This window comes from Podarcis erhardii, assembly GCF_964252035.2.
Source record: "Podarcis erhardii genome assembly, chromosome: 7".
In the NCBI taxonomy this organism is placed as follows: Eukaryota; Metazoa; Chordata; class Lepidosauria; order Squamata; family Lacertidae; genus Podarcis; species Podarcis erhardii.
The window spans coordinates 19191700-19214682 of record NC_138511.1 but is presented as its reverse complement, the minus strand read 5'-3'; the positions used below and the strand labels follow the sequence as shown (position 1 = coordinate 19214682).

The 22983-nt window shown below is 44.4% G+C and overlaps 1 protein-coding gene across 19 annotated transcripts in view; it reads right to left on the bottom strand.

The window, feature by feature from the left end:
* Window positions 1–22983, bottom strand: part of RERE (arginine-glutamic acid dipeptide repeats) — a 344648-nt gene that overhangs the window by 258971 nt on the left and 62694 nt on the right. Inside the window, exon 1 of one of the 19 annotated variants that reach the window (XM_081870750.1) lies at window positions 15868–16489. The exons of the other annotated variants lie outside the window; for them this stretch is intronic. The gene's annotated coding sequence lies outside the window, so the exon portion shown is untranslated. Of the gene's footprint in view, window positions 1–15867; window positions 16490–22983 lie in introns of those variants that run through there. 19 annotated transcript variants of the gene reach the window in all.

Here is a 22983-nt window from a genome sequence, read left to right as displayed (position 1 = left end):
TACACTTTCTACATAAAGAAAAGCCAGCTCCCTTGAACAAACCAGATTCAAACATTTGGGGGGGGGGGTGTTATGCAGATCAAGCATACTAATATTTGCATAAAATAGCTACTGCAGAATTTGAATTTAGCGGAAAGACATTTTCTCCAACCCAAAATCCACAACAGATTACCCTTGTTTGTATGAAGTTCAGCTTTATGGAACTGGCACATCACTGTTTCCAAATGCCCTGCCCTTTAGCTGGGGGGGGGGGAATGTAACTTAACTGGGCTGCTAGCATTATGCCTCAGAAGCCTCCGACTGAAAAAGCTTTCTTGGGTAAGAACCGTCTTCTGCGCTGCCCCTTGCTCCTTAAATACTTTCATACACAGATTGTGCTTAACAAGATTTATGGTTGAAGACGATCTGGCGTTAATTTTAGACGTTGGGTTCATTCTCTCCAAAGAGCAGCCTATTTCGGTTAATGACAGAGCAACAGTCAGATTCGCCCCCCCCCCCAGCAAAGCCCTCTCCTCCCTAGTACAGTAGCGCTCTTGTAATCAGGAGATTAAGGCTGATTATTCATGTGTGAAATGGAGACTTGATCCCTTCCCTCTTACTGTAGGCTGCAGAGGAGAGACCCACATGTTCTTCGAGATTTCATAAAATGCCCTTAGAACTGCTGCACACTGCATTACCCGCCACTTCCCTTTATTGCATTAACAGGAGAAGGGGGCCATAAATAGTTGGCATTTGAAAAACACAACAAATCCTCCTTACCCAAAGCACAACCTTTGAACTTGCCTCCAGAGCTACATAATCAGTGTTTTGTCATGAGGCAATAGAAAAACATTCCTCAGAGTAGAACTGAGCATGTGCTTCTTCCCTTTTTCTCAGGCATGATCTTGGGCATTTGGTTCCAAAATGCTGCAGACCAGCTAGGAGTTTTTATAAAGGAGCAATGGAAGCTGGCACTTTAAAATAAGTGTTATAGTAAAATGTGAAAAGGAACTGATGTGTTTTATATTTTATTCTGTTGTTCCAGCAGTAACCCCTACATTCAATTCTTAAGTGCAGTATCTCATTCAATCAGGATTGTCAACAGCCACTCACTGACTCACCTGCTGCAAACAAAAATAAATTAAAAAATAAAAATTGGGTTTATATGCCACCCTCTAGCAAATCTTTGAGCAATAAAATGCAATGTACGAAATAACAAACACAGCAAACGATAAGACTAACGAGTCTAATGCAATTAAATGCTCTTTTGAAGCAAGTAAGACATTTGGGTTTTATAGTTTAGAAAAAAAGGCATGTAAAGGGGGACTAAGGAGAGTATAAAATTATGCAAGGCATGGAGAACAGTAGAGAAAGAAGCATTTATTTACTTAATGCATAATACTGGAACCCCAAGAGGTCATCCAATGAAATTGAATGGTGAGAGGTTCAGGCCAAACAGAATGGAGTATTTAAATCAAAACACATGGTTAAATTATAGACTTTGCTTCCACAAGATGTGGTGATCACCACCAATTCAGAGGGCTTTAAAAAGAAAGAGACAAATTCATTGTGGGGTAAGGCCAGAAAAGGGTATTAGTCAAGATATGAATATGCTTCTCCCAGGATCAGAGGTAACATGCCTATGTATATAAGCTACTAGGGGGCTTGTTAGCTTCACAAAGGTATCTGGTTTCCAGTTGCCCATAGGAGGGAATAGGATGATGGATGTTGGTCCAATCTGGCAGGGGTCTTCCTACGCTTGTGCTTGCTGCCCAAAGGTAAAGTAAAGGGGGGTGGGGTGCCAAGTGAGCCTTCCTATGCAAGGAGTCCCAGACCTGGAGCACAAAAAGCTCTAAATCTAAATTTGGGAGTCTACCATTTGACTCCCACAGATTCCCTGAGCCTGCTTTAGACCATTGATCCAACTAGCTCAGGGCTGCCTACACGCTCCACGGTTTCAGGGAGAGGGTCTTTCCCAGTCCTTCCTGGAAATACCAGGCACTGAACCTGGAACCTTTTGCACGTCAAGTATGGGTTCCAGTACTGAGCCATACCTCTTTCTCCAGTACTTCCCTCCAATGCAGAATGAACTACAGGGCACTCTGGTTTTTCCAATATCTGCTGCCTTTTTTGAAGAAATAACTATCAAATTATTACGCAGGCAAACAGAATTGCACAGCAGACACTTACAAGCATACCACAAAACCACAACTCCATCCAAAACACCTCAAACAACTGATGTTCAATGGGGGTCAGGACAAAAAATGTGCTGGAAACTTTTGCTCGAGTAACCTCACTCAAAATTGCCCCATAACACACCTCCTCTTCTCTTCTATACAATCCCACCCTCATCCCATTAAGCACTAAAATAAAAGAAATACATAGAGGATCATTAAAATTGTAAGGAGGACGGTAAAGTGATAGATTAGAAGGAAAATCCTCTCAGCCTTCATAATTACAGGGTAATGTTCCAGACAAGCAAACGCAGGAACACTGAAGCCATGCATCAAAGTAAAAAGCATATTTAGTATCTTCAGGACGGCAGCAATTTCTCAACGACAAAACCCTCCAAAGCAATCATGTGAGACTAGACAACATGAAGTCCCTCCCCCTTGTTAATAAGATGGATTCCTAACACTGAAATATCATCAATGGGCTAGCAGTAGACTCTTAAAGAGATTACGGTTATTCAACCAGCTAGCATATCATATACAACCCTAGCACAAATATCAGGGTAATGGGAAAGGGTCATGCACCATGTACATAACAAATGATTACACCTACACTATTCAAAACAATATGCATTTCTTGTTCTGAATAGATTTTAAAGTAAATCTTTCTTTGAACAATTGCCCAGTGGCATACTATATACTACTCCTTCTAGGTTTCGCCAAACTGCTGGAAAAGTTGTGCAAATAATTTGAATAAAATTATTGAATAAAAATAAGGCGGCTGTAGAAGCCTAAAGAAAGAAGGTAAGAAAATTTTGAAAAGCCATTTGTATATGTTTCATCTGTTTTGTAATTACACTTACCACCAAATCGGGTGCTATTGTGGGACGGTGACAAGGCCTCCCCTGGATCTGGTGGACGTGCTGGAGGTGAGGGGCTCTCCCAGGCTTGGGGGATCCCTTTTTGGCTTCACCCAGGCCCCCAAAGTGGATAGCAGCTTGCCTGTGTATTTGGTCAATGGCTGGCGGGCTGTGGCACCAGCCCTGCTCCTTCGTTAACTTAATTTTCTATGTGTAATGCGAATGTTACTATGGCTGATTTTAATAAATCATCTTATAATTTCAAGCTTCAAGGTGTCTTATTTACAACGTATTTCTTTACTATGTTATACATAAAGGAATGCATATTTCAAATGCATCTTTCTGTTTGTTTGCTTAAAGAATGTAGATTTCCCTGGGGGCGTCCCGCTGTTTGTTTTGTGTGTGTGTGTGTGTGTGTTTTTACAAGGGGGCAGTAGGCCAAATAAGTTTGAGAACCTCTGTATTGGATGAATGTTGGTCTAGCACCAAGGCTTTAACTGAGTGCAATACTTTACCCCTGAACCCTTTTAGACCCCAGATTACTTATGCAGACCTGTGTAGGCAGTTAGACTAGTAAAAGCTTGTGAGCTAGTTGCTTGTAAACTTCCAGGTTAAAAGGGAGTTCCAGGCAAGCTTTGAATCTCAGCCACTCCTTTTCTTGATAGAGGGGTGGGAGAGAGATCCAATGACAACATGCAACTCAAGGAAGTAGCACTAGGATGTGGATATCATATGCACACACACAAAATTCATACAAAATGTACTTTTCAAGTCTTTTTCCTCATGAGCAAATGTAACCATGGTCATAGATTGCCTCCTCCAAGACACAGGGTTTCCCCCTTGCCTATGAAACCTGATGCAGAACCAATTGAGTAACAAAAAAATCACCAGGTTTCTATTAAGCAGGCATGCAGGACCCAATTAAACCTATTCAGCACTGCTTGTTTCCTCCCACCCCCAGCAGCCTAACCTCTCCCATGAGATAAAATTTAAGATCTGCAGGCCCAGATGTAATTCACTGCAGACTGGCTAACTCCTAGCATGTGTTGACTGCTGAGCTGTTCCCCCCCTTGAGCAAGAATGAATGCTGCAGCACCAAAGAAATCCTTGCTTTAATTCAGTGGAGTATAGGATATTTTCACAAAAAGCCTTTTCAATATTCAGGGATGGTGAACTGATTGTGAAAGGACCGGATCCAGCCCCTACAGGCCCCATTTCCAAATTTTAAACTGAAATAGAGTAAACAATTTCATGTGTAAGGAAAAGAAAGACGCTTTTATTAAAAGTGAAATTCTTCCAACAGACGCCACATTTCCCATGCTCTTCCCTTCTTACCTGGGCTTGACAAACAGACTAAGGCATTCCTTCATGTGTATCAGTAACAGTGCATGACTTAGAAGGGGTTTTGAAGGACCAAATGTTCCAGTGCATTAAATATTTTGCCAGCCAGGGATGATATTATTATTATTATTATTATTATTATGAACAATCCCCCATTGCAGACTCTGGTCCCAACTATATTCAAAACATTCACAGCTGCACAAGCAGCAAGAACATGCCAATTGTCCTATTTATAGTGCAAGCTTTTAAAGGGTGTTCCTCTTTGACATGGAATTTCTATAGCAAGCAGCATCTTGAGAGAACAGTGTACATTTGGCATTTTGTGTTGTGTGTTGATGGAAAGCACTATCTAAGCAGAAATGGTAAAAGCTGAACCCACAACAGCTTATGGGAATCCAATCTCCAGAAAAAGAAAACTCTATGAAGACAAACACTTAGGCTTTCTGTCATTTTAATTTGTGAGCCACAATTCCCAGAGTTTTCTGGGAAGAGAGACTGATTGTTAAAACGCTCTGGGAATTGTAGGCCTGTGAAGGAAAAAACTCTCAGCACTCATAACAAACGAAAACTCCCAGGATTATTTGGAGGAAGTCATGACTATTTAAGGCGGTATGATACCGCTTTAAATAAGTAGTGCAGATGGAACCGAAGTTCTTGTGAATGTTGTGTTCTATTTACAGTATTTACAAACTGTGATGGCCTTTGACTTAGAACAAAGAGTTCCTATATATGGTTCTCTTCTCATAAGTGGTACATACGGGTGAGAAGGCAATGAATTATTTGCAAGGCTGCAGAAAGTGGATAGGTCTAGATCAGTTGTCTTCAACCTTTTCAAAACCAGGGCCCACCTTTAACCCAAACATGCATTTGGGAACCCACTCCTTAATTGTCTAAAATGTATTTGTATGGTGGCAATGCTGCTGTCTTAGGTTTGGCTGAGACCCAATAGTGGGTCCCAACTCACCTGTTGAAGACCTCTTGTCTCTCTTCTTGTTTTTCTACAAATGCTTTTTTAAACTGTGCAGTTGGAAGCGAGCCCACCAACATGCTTTGAATATGCAAAACACCCTCAAAATATATATTTTTTAAAAGAGCCAAACTTTTCCTCTTTTTTTGAAGGAAGAGGCAAACAGCCATAATGTGTTGAAATAGACTGCAGCCAATTTTCATACAGTATTCATAATTACTTTATTACACTGTGCACAGGTAATCAGCCTCCAAATGATCCAATAACCTTGGCTTGCTCATAACTCCCCTGCGCTAGGCTTCACAGGCGAGGGAAGAGAAAACCGAGCAAAACACAGTATGTTTTGACTACTTATAAAAGCAAGTTCTCTAGGGAATGCACTGCCAGATTTAAAGAGAGGGATTTTCCCTCGACTGCTCAAGGCTTACAGTCTCCTACATTCTCCCTCAATCATTTCCTTTGCACTGTCTTGATACTGCCTTGTAACATAACCACCTGCTGTGGGCATTCATGCTTGCTAAAAAAATATATTAAAAAACAAGCAATCACAGAAATCATCATGCTGTGGGTAAATATAAAATCAGGAGTTCTTGCATCCAACCTGAGATTTCAAGAAGGAAGAAAATAATCTTTTTCCTCCTGCACTCGCAAGAGAAGAAAATTGAATTAGAATTACACATTGATCTTGATGGGGGGCATCTTTAGAGTATCAGTTGGTTCAACTCAAAGCAAATAAATGACTGTAGGACAGGGACTTCCAAAGGTTGCTGGATTTGCTGGACACTTCAATACATCATCATTTGCACTCCACAGTAATTAATGCTAAACAACAACACACCCCTCCACTCTATACCCAATCCCTAATAATGACTTGCTGGAATTCACAGCCACAGATGGAGCAGAAAGCAATTAGGACAAATTCATGAAAGGATGGGCTTATCAAGGGCTATGATAGCAAAATGGAGCCCCCGTGTTCAGAAGGTGGTACAGACAATAAACAGGGGAGAGCTGTTGCCTTCAAGCCCCAAAGGTATGTAATGGAAACAGGATGCTCAGCTAGATGCACTTTTAGTTGGGTCCAGCAGGGCTCCTCCTTTTTCACATTACAATCCCCACTTTATCCATAAGAATGCACTCAAATGCTGGCAGGGATGGGTGGGTGTGCATCCTTTTTAAATCAATTATTGTACTGCCTTAGAGTACACTGGGGCAGTTAAAGCGTAATTGAATCCAGGATAAGTTATCAGTTCTGGGCAAGGGAACCCAAGTGACCAGCTCCTGCAAAAGTGAACATGGGCTCAAATTCAGCATGGAAGGCCTAATAGCCTAAGGAAAGCGGGAGGTGAGACATACATCAAATTCTCCAGCCACTCAAGAGGGATCACAAAATCAAGTGTTCATACCTCAGTGTTACAGAATCAGTCTTTTTTTTTGGGGGGGGGTGAGAAAAAGCATGCTGCATACAAGGTCCAATACATCGTCATGGGGGTGGGGGACATAATTGCTTTCCTAAGGCACCAGATCCCTAGCAAAGGCTTAAGGAGGATTCCCACAGCCTAAAACTAAGCAAGAAAGGGGTATTCAGCTCCTGAAGAGATTATTCAGCTTCTCCACATCAGTATTTCCAGTCCATTCAGACCCCAGACTAGGACAGTTTCAAAGTGGATGGTGCAACCACACTTGAAATACACTTCTGGTTGCCTCTCCTCCAAAGGTATATAGCAGAGTTGAGAAAGGTTCAAAAAAGAGCAGCCAAAATTATGATGGAGTGACTCCCTTATGAGGAAAAGTTACAACTTTGAAGTTGTTGTTTTCCTTTTTTTCCTTTAGAGAAAAGGCAAGTAAAATGTGACGTTACAGAAATAATTGTGCATAGTGAAGAGAAAGTTAAATTTCCTCTCTCAGAACCCTAGAACTTGGCGACACCCAGCAAAGCTAAGTACTAGAAGATTCAGGACAGACAAAAGAAAAGGCTAATTCATACACAAGACACAGTTAAATTAGGGAATTTCCTTCCACAAAAGGCAGTGGTGGCCACCAACTTGGATGGCTTTAAAAGATGAGTAGACAAATTCATAGACACCTTGAGGGCTATGTTCTACCTCCACTGTCAGAGCAGTATGCCTCTGAATACCAGTTGCTAGGAATCGAAACTGAGAGCATTGTTGCACTCAGGCCTGGCTTGCAGGCTTTCCATTGGCATTTGGTTGGCGACAGAGTACAGGATGCTGAACCAGATGGGCCACTGCGCTGATCCCAAAGGCTCTTATGTTATGTTCAAAAGCAGCCAATGCTGTGACACTGTGAGACACGGAAGTCATACTGCATATGGGCAGTGGGCACAAACCATAGGCAATAAGGCACATGTGGGACCTTTAGCTTTCTCTGGATTGTGCCCATCTCCTGCAAGGTAACAAGAAAAACCTAAAATCTTTCAGAATACCGACGGCCATCCTTTCAAGCAGCTCAACCTTAAAGCAAAACTTTTGAGGCCTTTCATGTTCAGCTTTGGTAGAAGAGTGTGTCTAGACTTTGGAGGGGGGAGGAAAGAGGGCACAGCAGCAACCATGTCTAACTTCTAGGAATTAAGACTGCAACGCAGCCAAGTCTGGCACAGAACCTTAGGTTGTTGCACCTAAATTATAACCATTTTCACAGAAGAAGCTAATCACAATGAATCATTCCTGGGAAAATTTGCACTCTTACTTCCCCCTCGAGGAAGTGTGCAGTCATGCTGCTAATGTAGAATTTACAGCTCTCATTTCCCCCATACTTTTGCGAATGGTGGGAAGAGAAAAGATTCTCTCCCTGCTGTCAGATGAGAAGTTGTCCTTAATAATAGAAACAAACACAAACCCATGGTGTTTCAGGGAAGCTTTTATGCAAGAACTGAGACCTTATATTGGCAAGAGCAAAAGAAAAATAGATTTATATCAGCCATTCACACCTTTCCCTGACACTATGAGTCCCTGCAGTACATCACAAGGTCAAAATTAAAAGGGGGGGGGGAGAGAACACTTATCTCACCTGCCAGGAAAAACATTTGTAAAGTGAAAATATATGACTCTTGGGAACAGGATGGATAAAATTCTATACCTGCATTGTAATGCTGTTTCAACCCATTTCCAGCATACCCTCCTGGTAAACTGAGAATTCTCTCCCATAGCAATGTAACAAACCTTCAACCCAATAAAAACACCAAAAAAGACTAATGCAGTCATCTTTCTGGGTCCTGGAAATCATGGTTTGCAAAGTGGGAATCAGCCTCATGAAAAATGCACTTGCCCCCACACCCATCTTGTAAATCAGAGACTGCAACCCTGATATGAAGTGAGTCTGTAAACTATGGCTTATTAGGGAACCTTGTTTGCATTGGTACATGCGTATCCTGAAGCCAAAGTTAATGTTGGGAAGGGGAAAGGAGCTCACCTCCAATTGCCAGGCAGTCAAAATATAGCACATTTCTTTTGTGGTCTAATGATTTTGCATATACCGTATTTCTCCATGCATAAGACTAGGTTTTTTTCCTTAAAAATAATGTCAAAAATTAGGGGGAGTCTTATACATGGATATATCTCCCCTCATTTTTTTAAATCTGAGTCCCCTTATACAGTAATTCTTTGTGATCTTTACAACAAAAAGACAAGACAAGCCTTTATTGTACCCACATTACACATGGGGAGGCTGAGACAGAGGCAGTGGCTTACCTGTAACCATACCTTCTCTCCCTCCCCACAGAGGTATCATACCTGAGCTGAAAACTGAACTGAGGACTTAAAAGACTCTTGCCTTTAAATCATTTCTAAACATTTAATTTTGGCTCCCTACTAACACTCTTTTCCCCATGCTTTCAATACCTGAATCTTGACAGCTTGCACCACAAAAACCAGGTGTGAAAGTGACTATACAGGCTCGACAGCCATTTTGCAGCATGATTACTAAATATGCATATCACAAATTATCCTCTGGCTCATTTTCATAGTTGACAAGATAGCCGTCTGCCCAGACATTGCACCATAGATGGGAATCTGTTTTAAATTCTTGCCAGGGTTTGCAACCAGGATATGGCCTGAGGACGACACTATTATTAGCCAGCATTTTTACATTATCACTAAATAACCTGATGGGGAGAGAGTGAAGACACCTGTCAACAAGGCAGAAGGCACCCTCAGGAGGCATTTCGCTTGAAGTCTGCTTGTCAAACATGCAGTACTTATTTACTGCGTTTGAGGGGAAAGCGGGTATACAAAGAGCTGACTGCAAGCTTACATTTTACCAGCAAGGGTCCAAGTGCATGGCTGATCAACTGCAGGCTTGTGATTGCCCTAGAAATTGCTGAACTCTCCCTTCTTCATGCGTCACTGCTCCACATTCTTTTAAATATTTTTATAATCAAGGAGTCAAAATGTTGGCCCCTGCCTAACATGCAGAGCAGCATAAGCCACACATGAACAGGAAAGGTCCAACCACAATATAGCTCAACAGTAGAGCACACATGCATCACAGCAGGGCCCTAGTTCAACTGTTGGTCTCTCCAGTTAAAAGGCTGAGGAAGCAGGGGATGGATGGAAATACTCTTGTCTGAGACCCTGGGGAGCTGCTGCCCATCAGAATAAAAAGCCCTGGGGTAGGTAGACAAATAAATTCAACCTGCTAGAAAACAGCTTCTTCCTATGTGTCTAACAACAACTGCAACCATCTCACGCAACTTTCTGCAAGTTTCACTCCATGTCCAAAAGACTGACCCATTAGGATGAATAGAGCGCTGCAACACCAACCTCAGCCAGCTCCTATCTACTTGCCTTCTTAAATGCATCCAGTCATGAGGGTTGTCAACTTCCTCCACTTTACAGTGGTACCTCGGGTTACATACGCTTCAGGTTACATATGCTTCAGGTTACAGACTCCGCTAACCCAGAAATAGTACCTCGGGTTAAGAACTTTGCTTCAGGATGAGAACGGAAATCGTGCTCCGGTGGCACGGCGGCAGTGGGAGGCCCCATTAGCTAAAGTGGTGCTTCAGGTTAAGAACATTTTCAGGTTAAGAACAGACCTCTGGAACGAATTAAGTACTTAACCCGAGGTACCACTGTATATAGAACACAGCAAGGAGAAAGACGGGGAGCAAAGTAGAAATAGCTGGCACTGCCTGTCATTCACTCTGCCTTGTGCTGGCTTTGCTTGCCTTCTGCCCCAAAAGTCTCATCCAATGAGTCTCATACCTGTTACCACAGTAAGGCAACACCTGCCCTGAAATTACGCAACAAGCGCTGTGCCCAGCAAAAGCCCTATCGGAGTGGCCTATGCTATAGTTTTTAATCTGACTCACTTCCCTGCATTGCTAAATGGCTCCATTCCCCACACAGACACAAATCCTATTTCCTACACCAACGTAGGGTAGGAAGGGTGAGATAGACAGAACTTTCTGATCCTCATAGTGAGGTTTTCTTCAAGCCATTCATTATTTCTCTGAAGAACTGCCCTACCGTAACATTCACCTGCCTCTCCTCCTGTATGGCTTACTACCAATTAATCAGGTCTCCAGTCAAGGCACCCTATTAGCTGTATGTACAAACAAATTTCATGCATGCTGAACCTTGCAGGTTTGGCCAGTTGCTCACCCTCTCCCCAACAATCTCTTCCACAGCATACATGCCTTCATCGCACCACTGACTGAGGTGCTTCCAGAATATGCAAAAGGGCAGCAACATTTGCTGCTGGTTGAGGCATACTGCTGAACCAACAATATGCAATAGAGGAATATTAGAAGCAATTGAGTCCTGACCCAAAGTGAAGGGACTGAAAGCAGTGCCTGATGCTGCAACATTGCTGAAGGTAAGCAGGTGCGGAACTACAGTGGTGCCCCGCAAGACGAACGCCTCGCAAGACGGAAAACCCGCTAGACGAAAGGGTTTTCCGTTTTGGAGGCGCTTCGCAAGACGAATTTCCCTATGGGCTTGCTTCGCAAGACGACAGCCCATAGGGAAATCTCCGGGACAGTGGGGAAGCGCAGCTCGTCTTCCCCGCTGTCCTCGGACCTCCTCCGAAGCCTGGCGGCGGGGCGGGGACACCTCCTCCCGCCGCCGGGCTTCGGAAGGATGCCCCGATGCCGGGCGGCGAGGCGGGAACGCCTCCCCCCGCCGCCCGGCATCGGAACGATGTCCCGAAGCCGGGCGGCGGGGCGGGAAAGTCTCCCCCCGCCGCCCGGCATCGGAACGATGCCCCGATGCCGGGCGGCGGGGCGGGAAAGTCTCCCCCCGCCGCCCGGCATCGGAACGATGTCCCGAAGCCGGGCGGCGGGGCAGGAAAGTCTCCCCCCGCCGCCCGGCATCGGAACGATGTCCTGAAGCCGGGCGGCGGGGCCGCGAAGCCTGGGCGCGCTGGCAACTCTCCGCAAGGAGCGCTCCCGCTGCTTGCGGAGAGGTCCGCGAAGCCTGTCCTGGACCTCTTCTGAAGGCGGGGGGGGGGGAAAAGTCTTTGTCCCCCCTGCTTGCCTTCCCAGGGGCTTTTAAATCGCCCGGACAGCGGAGAAGTCCTCCGCTGTCCCGGGCGATTTTAAAATGCCGCCCGCCAGAAGAGGTCGGGGGAAGGCGGTTTCCATAGGAACGCATTAATTGATTTTCAATGCATTCCTATGGAAAACCGTGCATCGCAAGACGAAAAACTCGCAAGACGAAGAGACTTGCGGAACGAATTAATTTCGTCTTGCGAGGCACCACTGTAATCAGTCTTTCCAACGATAGGCCCTCTGAGGTTCCACATAAGAACAGGATACAATTATTTTTAAAAAACAACAACACACACTCCTATTGTGGATTTTGTGTTTGCATAATTTTAAAAAATCAAAATAAAAGGTTCATCAGAAACATCATTTAAGAGCAGAAAGCTACTGTCACACCTACATCCCAAGTCACCCTCACCCCCCCCTCATCTGCTTATACCCTGCATGGTATGTCTTTGCTAGCCTCTTCACAATGTCACTGATGTGCTGCTTCTAGTTTCATTTAAAATACCTTTTCAGAATCTAGGATGAGGCATAAAACTGGCATAGATCCGTATTTCATTTCATTCTCCCAATATGTTCAGCTAATAGACTATCAATGGCTTTTCACCATGTGGCCAAGACAATGCTGAATACCACCTTCCTCTTACCTTTCCTATGAGCTTTCCCAGAGTCAACTGGCTGGGAAATGAGTGCAAGACTAGACGGCCCTAAGGCAATAAATATGGAATCGCAGGGGTGGGGGTGAGCCTTCACTGCTCAGAAGCGATTTGCACCCAAGCTTTCCACAAGCAAATTCCTATCCACTATATCACACCGGTTTCATTTCATGCTATGGTGTACTCAGTGGGTTTTACCCAATGCTAGTCCTACTCAGAGCAGCCCCACTGAAATTAATGAACATGACTAACTTGCACCCATGAATATTAACCAGTCTCCTCTGAGTAAGACTCAGTTGGCTACAACCCAATAGAAAGGCATGTGTCAACAGGCTGTCCCACAATTTAGGCTTCCAGACCCAGATATCCTAGACTTAAAAAATAAATAAATCCTGATGTGCCCTGGGCAGCTGTGCTTCTCAGGGCCTTGACAACTGCTCAAGTATGCATCTCTGAACAACAGACCCTGGCTACTGGAAGACACATCCTTACCCCTGAACTGTTTCTATGCCAGCTGGTTATTACGTATAAGAATGACTGTTTAAGAATTGGTGGCAGAGTTTGTTGGGTTTTTCTCCTCTTCCCTCCTTATCCCATTCCCCTTGTGTGTGTGTTTTTGTTTCGTTTCAGATTGTAAACCTGCAAGCTGGGACTGAATGTAAGCCACTCTGGGAGCCTTTCTGGCTGAAAATAAGGGTTAAAAATCCTCTAAATACGGTAAATAAATGCTGGCTTCCTAGGCATTGACCAGGTGGCTAGAACAGCACTAAACATGACTATGCAAACAGGTTTACCAAAGGGGGGGGAGGAATAGAGATATTTCCTGTCCTTCACCACCATCCCTCTGCCAAACCAAAGGAGCTTTTAAGAAACACACACAAAATGAGCCATTAGTTACCAACAGCAGGAAACAAAAGCCTGTTTAGCGCCCATCACATGAATTAAAAAGGGGAAGGGAGAAAAGGAAGTGTCAGCAAACTCCACCAAGCAATTCCAGGCAACCTCCAGTGTATGGTACACTACATTACCAAAGAGTCAATGCATTCTGACATAACAGCTGTACGCATTGTTACATTAATTAAAATAAAAAGGCTAACCCACATCCCAGGCAAGCGATTCGCTGAACCCTGCCAGCATTTCCTCAAAAAAATGCTGTATAAATTTAAGGAGCAAGTGGACTGGTTATAACCAATACAACAGTAGACTGGAGGGGTTAGGGGAAGCATGTGAGAAAACAACTGCCTCTGTTTGAATTTTTCTTTTTAATTCTCTCTCTCTCACACACACACACACACAGGCAGAGAGAGAGAGAGACAGAGACAGAAGCCCCACGCTATAAACTAGGAGAAAGCACACAAAGGAAGTGGCAAGAGGGAGAGATTACGTCAGCCCTCGCCTCAATTCATAAATGTGAACCACAGAACAAGGCAAATTCTAAACGGCCCTCCCTCTCAGGGATCCTGCTTAAAAAAAGGGAATGCACACACACAGAGTCAGGGCTTAAAAATATGCTACTAAACAGCACACGCTGATGCATCAACTTTCAGTAGCCACAGGGAGGGGGGTGGAAGAGAGAGAGAAACCCCACAGTGTAATCCTAGTGAATTCTATCCTGCAGCCAGATCAAATAACATTTGAAGAACAGCCCGCCAAGCTCACAGAGGCTGCCCAAGCAGAGTAACAATAAACACTGAAGAATCCTGGATTGAAGACACACACACACAGGTCGCAGGGATTTGTTACCAAATAGCACACTCCTAAATTACATGAGGGTTAAGAGAAGAGAGGTGGATCCAAATGGAAATCTCCTAATTCCCTAGCTGCTGTTAAAGATCTTTTCTTTTTATTAAAAAAAGGGGGGAAGAAGATATCTGTGCAGTGTAATTTCTTACTAGGCAACTGGGGCTGTTTTGAAAAGTATGGACTGCCTTTAAACAGCAATTCAGCCCCCAGCCCCCGAATTGCAGAGCTGGTTGTAATCCTGGAACTAATTGCCTAGAGATCAATGCCTTTAATACTATAATTATGTCCCCCTCAGTTTCTAAGACTTTCAATCCTGCTTAAATTAACTTCTTTCCCAGAAATGCACAACCAGAAGAATATAGCATTTCTAACCAGACTTTTTTGTCCTCTAAATATTAAAAAGACCAGAAACATGTTAACAACAACAAAAGGATAAACAAGACTTCACAGAGAAACAATCCCTCCAGTTCTCTAGATTCCCTTTCTGCCCATGGGGCTCAGTCCCAGAGCAAGTGGATGGAAGGCTCCTGTCAACTGCCATTTGGGTTCATGTATCATTAAAAAATCCCACATGGCTGAAAGGAGGCCATCCAATCACACATACGCACAGCACCCCATGTAGGGCAAAGCCACATGCCCTCCAGAGAAGCTGAAAACAAAATCCCAATTGTACTGAACAAAAGCAGAGCTGGTTTCTGTCTCGGGAAACAAGAAGTGGTTGAGCGGGTCTCCCTGTCACATCAACTGAGAACAAAGTTGAGTCAATATTATAAAAAGGGCCTTTTAGACTGAGCTGGGCACCAATTAAAAAAAAACATAAAAGGCATTCCAGTACACACTTCTGCTACACTCCAGCAAGTAGAGTGAAAGATCCCCCTCTACCCCCCCCCCATAAAACAAGAAAACCTGCACTGCAAACTTCTCTTGGATTTTTTAAAACAACAACAAAAAAGCTTAGCAAGCTTTTGAAGTTCCACCTAGCTTAGTACAACCTTTTGTTGTTGTTGCTAAACTTGTCTGGGAACAGAAATGTACAGAAGTAAAAAACCCCAAAAAGACTCATTTTTAAATCCCCTGACAAAAAAAGGGGGGACTTGTAACCTTAAAGTGTTCTGGAACAGTGCCCTGGGCCAATAATAGCTAGCACAATACCTACCAAGCAGATCCAAGTTTCCTTGAAATTATTTTCTCTCCCCTCCTCCTCCTCCCGCATTTCTAAGCTATTACAAATTAAGTGGAAGGAGTCAAGTGTTTTATCTACCCAGCTGGTGATATGTTTTTGTTGTTGTTTTTTTCTTAAGTTATTTTTCCCCCCTCTCTCAAGGCTGGGGAAATCCGAAGCCACACTCTAGAGGAAACTCAACTTGATTGTGATCTCTCTGTCTCCCATTCACACACAAACACATACACCCTTCAATGTAAACATCACTTAGGCAATCCAGGGAGATGACCCCACGCTTCGGGGTGCGAACCCCAACCTCAAACTGCACATTAAGTTGCCTCATCTTCACACAAGGAACCGAGTCTTGAGGGGGGATCCCCCCACCAAAAAAAAGACATGTGCGTGCGAGTCAGCCAGACCCACCCGCTTTAGCAAGCCCACCCCCCACCCCCCAGGCCAGGCGGCACACACTGGCTCACTCACCCCAGCCAGCCTTGGACTTTCCGCTCGGCAAAGAACAACAAGGAGGAGGAGAATTCCTGGAGATGCGGGGCCAAGGCAACCAGCCTGCAATCACAGCAGCTGTTTCAGTCTGACCCCGGCGGACCTCGAGCTGCTTCTCCAGGGCACGCAGGAAAGGAAGAGGGGGCTGCTGCTGCTGCTGCTGCTGCTGCGTTCAATCCCACATGCAATGCCCATGGAGGAGGGAGGGGGGAGGAAGAGGAAGGAAGGAGGAGGAGGAGAGGGGAAGAGAGAAAGAAAAGAAGGGGGCCAGAGGAGAAAGAGAGAGAGAGAGAGAGAGAGAGAGAGATGCACTTGGCGAACAAAAGGAGGCCCCCGCTTCACTGCAGCGCCGCTGCTGGGCCAGGCAGTGGTGCGGGCGAGAAGAGGAGCAGCAGCAACGGCGGCATTGCCCGGGCCGGAGAAGGATCCCGACTGGAGGAAGCGGCTGCGGCGGCAGCTCCCTGCCTTGGCGCGGCGGGCTGCGCTCCCCGGGCCCCTCCGCGGCACATCCACCAGCCGCCCTGCTTAGCTGCCGCTCCTCGGTCGCAGCCACCTCCACATGCCTCTGTGTGACCCAGTCGCTTTTGCTTTCAACCCAGACACCAGGAGAGGGAGAGAGAAGCACAGCCTCCCAAAGACAACAAGCGGCGGCGCGCGGGAAAACCCGGAGCGGAGTCCAGCAGCCTGGCGCTGCCTCCCGACCGGGCTCAGTGCAAAACGGCGGGCGGGCGGGCGGGCGGCCCGGCGGGGGCCACCGACTCGGAGCCAGCCAGCCCCCCGGCTCCGTGCTGAGCAGGGCCAGTAGGATGCCTGGGCTCACGGGCTGCTCGACCTCCTTGCCAATGTTGGGCGATGCGAGCGAGCGCGCACAGCTCCTGCCTCCCTTCCTAGATTTCTCTCCCCCCGCCCCAATCCGAGCCGGAACAGGGAGAAGCTGGCTGGGTGATTGATGGCGGCTCTTTAATAGCGTGGTCAGCTAGAAAATGCATCTGCAAGCAAGATATTAAAGAGGCAAAGCATCCCCGCGAGTGATCTGCCGCTGCTCACATCCGAGCGCGAGCGAGATGCAGCAGCAGCCCAGGAATATTAATGCAAAAGCAACCTTCTTCCTTCTCTCTCTCTCTCCCTCTCCCCCCCCCCAACCTTCCTGCTTCGGTTCTCACAAATGCAGATCAAACACTCACACGGCGTGGAGGAGACGCAGATCAAAAAGCAGAGAGGTGGAGGAACATTTAAAACGGCGGGGGCGGGGGAAAAAAGAAAACGGGACAAATAACGCTGAGGATGGGAAAGGCAAAAAATGCCAATTTAGTGGCACATTAGAGGCATCATGGCTACACAGAAGGATTGGGTTGCAGTTGATTCAACCAGTAAGCCATTTTGTTAAAATCCACCTACACCACCGCCCCCCCCTTTTGCACGGGAGAATAAATATCCATCTGTCAGCAGACGCTCCCTTTTAACATTACACTGGAGAAGAACTACACCTAATGCAATGTGAGATGTACTAATGCAGGTGCACCCACACACCCCATGCCAGCTTTGTTTTCAAACAAAACATGGCATTGCACGGGAACAAAAAACCTTTCAACCACCCCTCCCAAACTCATTAATGCAATGATTAGGAAGTAATAAATACAATGATGGTTTTGCCCCTCCCCAAAATTATAGCTGCGTCCACAAACAAAATGCATTCCCCACACTGCAATGCACAGGTAACCAGAAAATGGAGGATTTGTGGACCACCACCAGCACTGTGGGAATAGAGGATTTAAAAACTCAGTTCTCTTTTCTTTTATTGCGGTTTTTAGCTTCAGCTGTTTAATGCTACCTCAGTACTGTTTTTTAAATCCATAAAAGGAGGTTAAAAAGGGTGTCATGATCACTTTTACAAAGGGTCATTTCAAATGCCAAACCTGTTCAGAAAAGGCTCACTGAAATTAATGCCCATGAGCAAGTTTGGTCAACTAATTTCACTGCGTATTCTCTGAGGAAAACAGCTTTGAAGTCCCGCCACCAACTCCAAGTAATTTTCTGATTCTGCACACTAAATGTCATGTAAACATTGTGTTCCATAACCATAAATAACTATAATCTGAAACTCATCTTTGCACTTATTCCCCAGCTTTAGAATTCCCATAAGGATACACCAAGAGGATGGGAAGGAAGAGAACATGCCACTGAATTCCACCCAAAATGCCCAGACAGCTGGTAGGTTACAGGAGCAACCAATTCACCTAAGCTAGTGCTCAGTATTTAGCCTAGGTATCCAGGTTTCACATTTATTGCTTATTATTGATTGTATATTTATTGCTTTAGCAGCTGGCATTTTATTTAGACTGCTGTACTCTCAAGGCCTTTGCTAGATTTTTTTTCTTTTAAAGGTCTGTACTTGAAGCTTTAATCTATTCTGCACCAGCGACAAGCAGCTGCCTAAACCGCCAACCCAGCTAATGAAGTATAACACCCTTTGCCACCCTGAAAGGCCGCCCTGTGATCAATACACTCAGAAAGGCAGCTTGTACTGCAAGCTCTGCTCCCTTGAAAGATCAGCGCCGCACATTAGCTTCTCAATGGGAGCCCATCAGAGGGGAATGTGCTCAGTGAAAATAAGCTTCATAACCAAGAGGCTCAGTGATGGAACTGCACTGGCCAGAGCCAAAAAAAATCAATCCCAGAGTCAAGCGACAAAAGCCGACATTTCATTTAGCCCCTCTTCCAATTTTTTAATCAAGTGTGGCCTGCCACACAGCAAGCCACAGGAAGGACAGATTGCTCCAGCCATGGCTTGATGTAGTGTTTACCTCCCAGCGATTCCAGGAGAATTCTCTCCCCGTCTTACACATATTCAGGCTATGTGAAAAAATGTGTCGTCAATCACCAGCATCATCATAAGTCTGCATGGCAGAAAATGGGCTGGTATGAATGAGAAAGCCTTCTGTAGTTGTACTCAGAAACGTGTATATTTCTCCTGCAATGAATCTCAGTCTTAACCATTTCTACATAGACATACACATACCTCTAAGACTCTAGCATGCCTTAGTCCAGCCTTCTTCATTATGAGAAAAAAGACGGGTGGATGTGAGCCAAACAGTTGAGGTGGAAACAGAAATGCTGAAGCTACTATTGCAAGGGGGGGAACCTTTGCTGGACTCACTCTCATCAGCCCCATGGCAATGGATGATGAGAGCTGTAATCCAACAACTTTGAAAGGGCCACCAGTTTCCCATCCCTGTAAGTGTGACAAAGGCTCATCAAATGTCACAGTCACATGGCAATATAGCACCTCACCCCCTTTAGGAGAATCTTGAAAAATGTGGGGCATGTCACGAGGTGGTGAGTTTGTGTTCTCCCTACTTGCCTACAATAAGGTAAAGAATTCAGATAATTCCTTAGGGGCCTGGATCCACCCCCAAACTGTGCTCTCATTTCCTGAGAGAGACTACAGAATAAAAGGGGACAGCTTTTAACAAAGGATGCTCTACTCAGCTATCTCAAGTCAGGAACACCAACCCTGCCACCTGTCTGTCTGCAAGTGTCTCCATCTTAATACTAGCTTCCCTGAAATGCTTGGAACTATTATTGACCATTTCCAGTAACAACTAAACTGGACCAAACACATCAGCCAGAAGAGGTGAATGCTACATTTATTGGATCCCTTTCTGGTGCAGAGAACCAAGTTGGCTCAAATACCAATACAGGCTTTTCCAGTAGCAGTCAAGTCGGTAATCAAGGAGCAGTGTGAATGCAGCCCCTTGTGTTATCTTTTTGAGGAAAAACGCTCTCAATTTCTCACAGCACCTTCATGACTCCCTAATATTACAATGTTCCTTTCCTTCTTTTGGCTCAAGTGTTTGAAACATTGCATAGGTTCTAGAGACATAGTCTAAATAGAGGATGCACAGGGAAGAATTGTGCATTATAAACTTATATTCTTAAACAACATTGTATTTCCAATAGAAAAGCAGATAATAAGCTTACAAGGATGAGAAAGCAGCATACATGACATCTCTAGACAGTCTCACAGAATTGTTTCTTAACAACATTATATTACTAAATCGCACTTCTATGGCCACACTTGAAAAGTGGAATGACTTGCCAAAAGAGGTCCATCTCATTACTTCTCTGATGGCCCTTCTGCTGGTGTTGCATTTGGCCTGTCAAGGTATGAATCTCCCTGATTTGTTATTTGTTCTATTATATCCTCTTTGTTTATTTTATATTTTATTGGGGGCTACAACATGCAGATTCAACTGTAGGCTGCCTTAAGAGCAAGATAAAAAAAAAAAGCTTTACTCAACCAACAAACAAAAATTGAAATTTCCTCCCCAAGTCAGTTCTAGAAAGAGAAAACAGAACTGTCAGAGGAGATGTAGGATGGTAATAGTGTCAGATCTTGCAAACAGTCTCTCAAGCACTGTATGAAGCACATGCAGCAAATCTGACTCAGCAGATTTACACCCTGCATTCCTGCAAATAGCTCAAGATGGCATACATGGTGCTACCACCCAATTTACCTCAACAACAACTGATGAGGTAGGTTAGGCTGAGAGATCATACATGATTGCCAAAGGTTATCCAGACAACCTCATGCCTGAATAGGCAACTGAACACACATTTCAATTCAATAAAGTTTCAATAAAGTTTCAATTCAATAAAATATTCCTAGTTTGGCATTTTAACTGCTATACAAAACTGGCTCCCTGTAGCACTTAGATGTGAACCCATTACTATTTTAGATTCAGCAATGATGTGCATTGATATTTGTGCATCTAAGGCTATGTGCACCCCCCCCCCAAGAAGCCTGGGAACTGTGGTTTGTTAAGGATCCTGGGAATTGGAGGTGCAAGGTGGGTAAACTACAGTTTCTAGGATTCTTGGAGGGAGTGTATGCGTTTTAAATGTGTAGTGTGTGTACACAGCCACAAAAGTAAAAAATGAATTAGGAATCCAGTCAATTCTTCAAAGATTTGAACAGATTTCCACTTAAAATTACCGTAGTTTAAAATTAAACCACAGCCACAAAAGTAAAAAATGAATTAGGAATCCAGTCAATTCTTCAAAGATTTGAACACATTTCCACTTAAAATTACCGTAGTTTAAAATTAAACCAGCTGCAAGCAAGGGCAACCTGGCTAAAAAAAGGATCCACATTCCTCAGAGTATCACAGAAGAAATAAATCATAGGAGAAAACATCAACAGACTAAAGTGGTAGATCATATAATAGCTAGGGGTGTTTATGGTTAAACAGCAATACCCCTTAAAACACATGCATGCTTGCAAGCACGCTCACACAATCAGCATGACTGCCTGATGCTGAGTAAAGGCCACTCCCAATCCTGAGCAGAAAGAAATCCAGGCCGTGTTTCAGTGCGGCCTCCATTTATCAAAACAACCCTGTCATGTTGAGTACCATTAACAGATAATGAAAGGAGACAAGGGATGCAGTTACAAGCAAAGCACTCAGCCTTGTACAGGCCTAAGCATGCAGCCAAGTGAGCTGACATCTGACTTTATTATAAGCATTATAATTAAATAGAATACCTAGTTTAAGTAACATTAAGGTTGTGACACAAACCAACAAAAGCTGGGGAAATTCAAAGTAAAGCTTTGACACATTGTCATTAACTCCTGCTATTTGTAGGAGAGGAGAGAAAGAGAGAGAAAGTGCATTTTTGAATAAGATAATGTGTGTGCTTGAGAGAGAAAATAACCTAAACAGGTGAACACAGATTGCTTCAACGACTGAAAAGTCACCTATAACCTTAAATACTCTGTATGCTTGATATGTTTGCTCCCTGGTTTTCAAACCTGGGCTTCCTTGTATGTTTATCAGGGGTCCCTCAGCAAAGAACCTCAGTAAATGGAAGGCAAGCTTCTCTGAAAGACAGCTTGCCTGTGATCAATAGTCTTCGCTTGGGATGTGCAGGTGATGGGAAAGCATTCAGCCTGTTCTAAGGCACATTCTCACAGTTCCCACTGGTCCACTGATACAATGAGAGTCCTGGCCAGCCTTTTACAAGATTCGAGGCCTGGTCTATACATACCTTATTCTTCTGTGGAAAAACCTCCCTGCAATTAGAAAATACCCTACGAGCTTTCTTTCTACTTTCAGGGAGTACTTTATGGAGAGAGGGCTCTCTTACATTAAGGGAGCAATCACAAGTATAATCTCCCCCTCCCCACCTGCAATGTGAAGTCCTACTCACACTATCAAGTCAGACCATTGGTCCACCCAGCTCAGCACTGTCTATACTGGTTGAGCTGGTGTATCCCAGGCAGAAGTCTTTCCCAGACTCACCTTGCACCCATCCAAAATTCTATCACCTCATTTCATTGGAAACATTAGCTAGGTCTGGGACTTTGCTGCATGCACTAAGATAGAAAGGATTCCCAGAGAGCGGAACATTTCAAAACCACTGGCATACATAAACACACTGCACCACATCAGACGGGGACTGGAGGCGGGGCGAAGGCTTACCAAAAAGCACAGAACAGCCCACAAAAACATTCAATGGTATGCAACCAAGGTGCTACTTTCTGCACAGAGAGCACAGAAATAACTTCTACCTTCTTGCAAGAGCTTTAGTACACCTGAAGAACATTAAATGGATATATACTCCCAATATCTATTGGGTAACAGCCATCCTCAGAAATTCCTTCTGAGAGAATTAGCTCTTATCAAGGCATGCATAAATACTTCACCTAGTAGACAAACTGTGCCAAGAGGAGGAGACAGCTGCTTAAAGGCTACCAGATAAACATACTTCAGCAGGGAAAACTAATTGTAAGAGCACTTTGCCTTATCGGACAGATCACATTAGAAATGCATTATTAAAATTTACTAAGCACTTAAAAGCTGAACAGGTCACTATAGTTGGGGGGGGGGGGCGCCCAGAAGGAAATGGAATGGGGGTGAGTGGAGAAAAGAGATCACAGCTTACAACCTCTATGGCCTTCAAAACAAATTTCACACGCTTTGTTTAGCGAACACAATTTGCACTAACTAGAGAAAGTTTGTTAAATCCATTATCAAGAACAATGGAGATGTGATCTTGACAAATGTTGCTAAAAACAGGTTTGATGTGACGCTT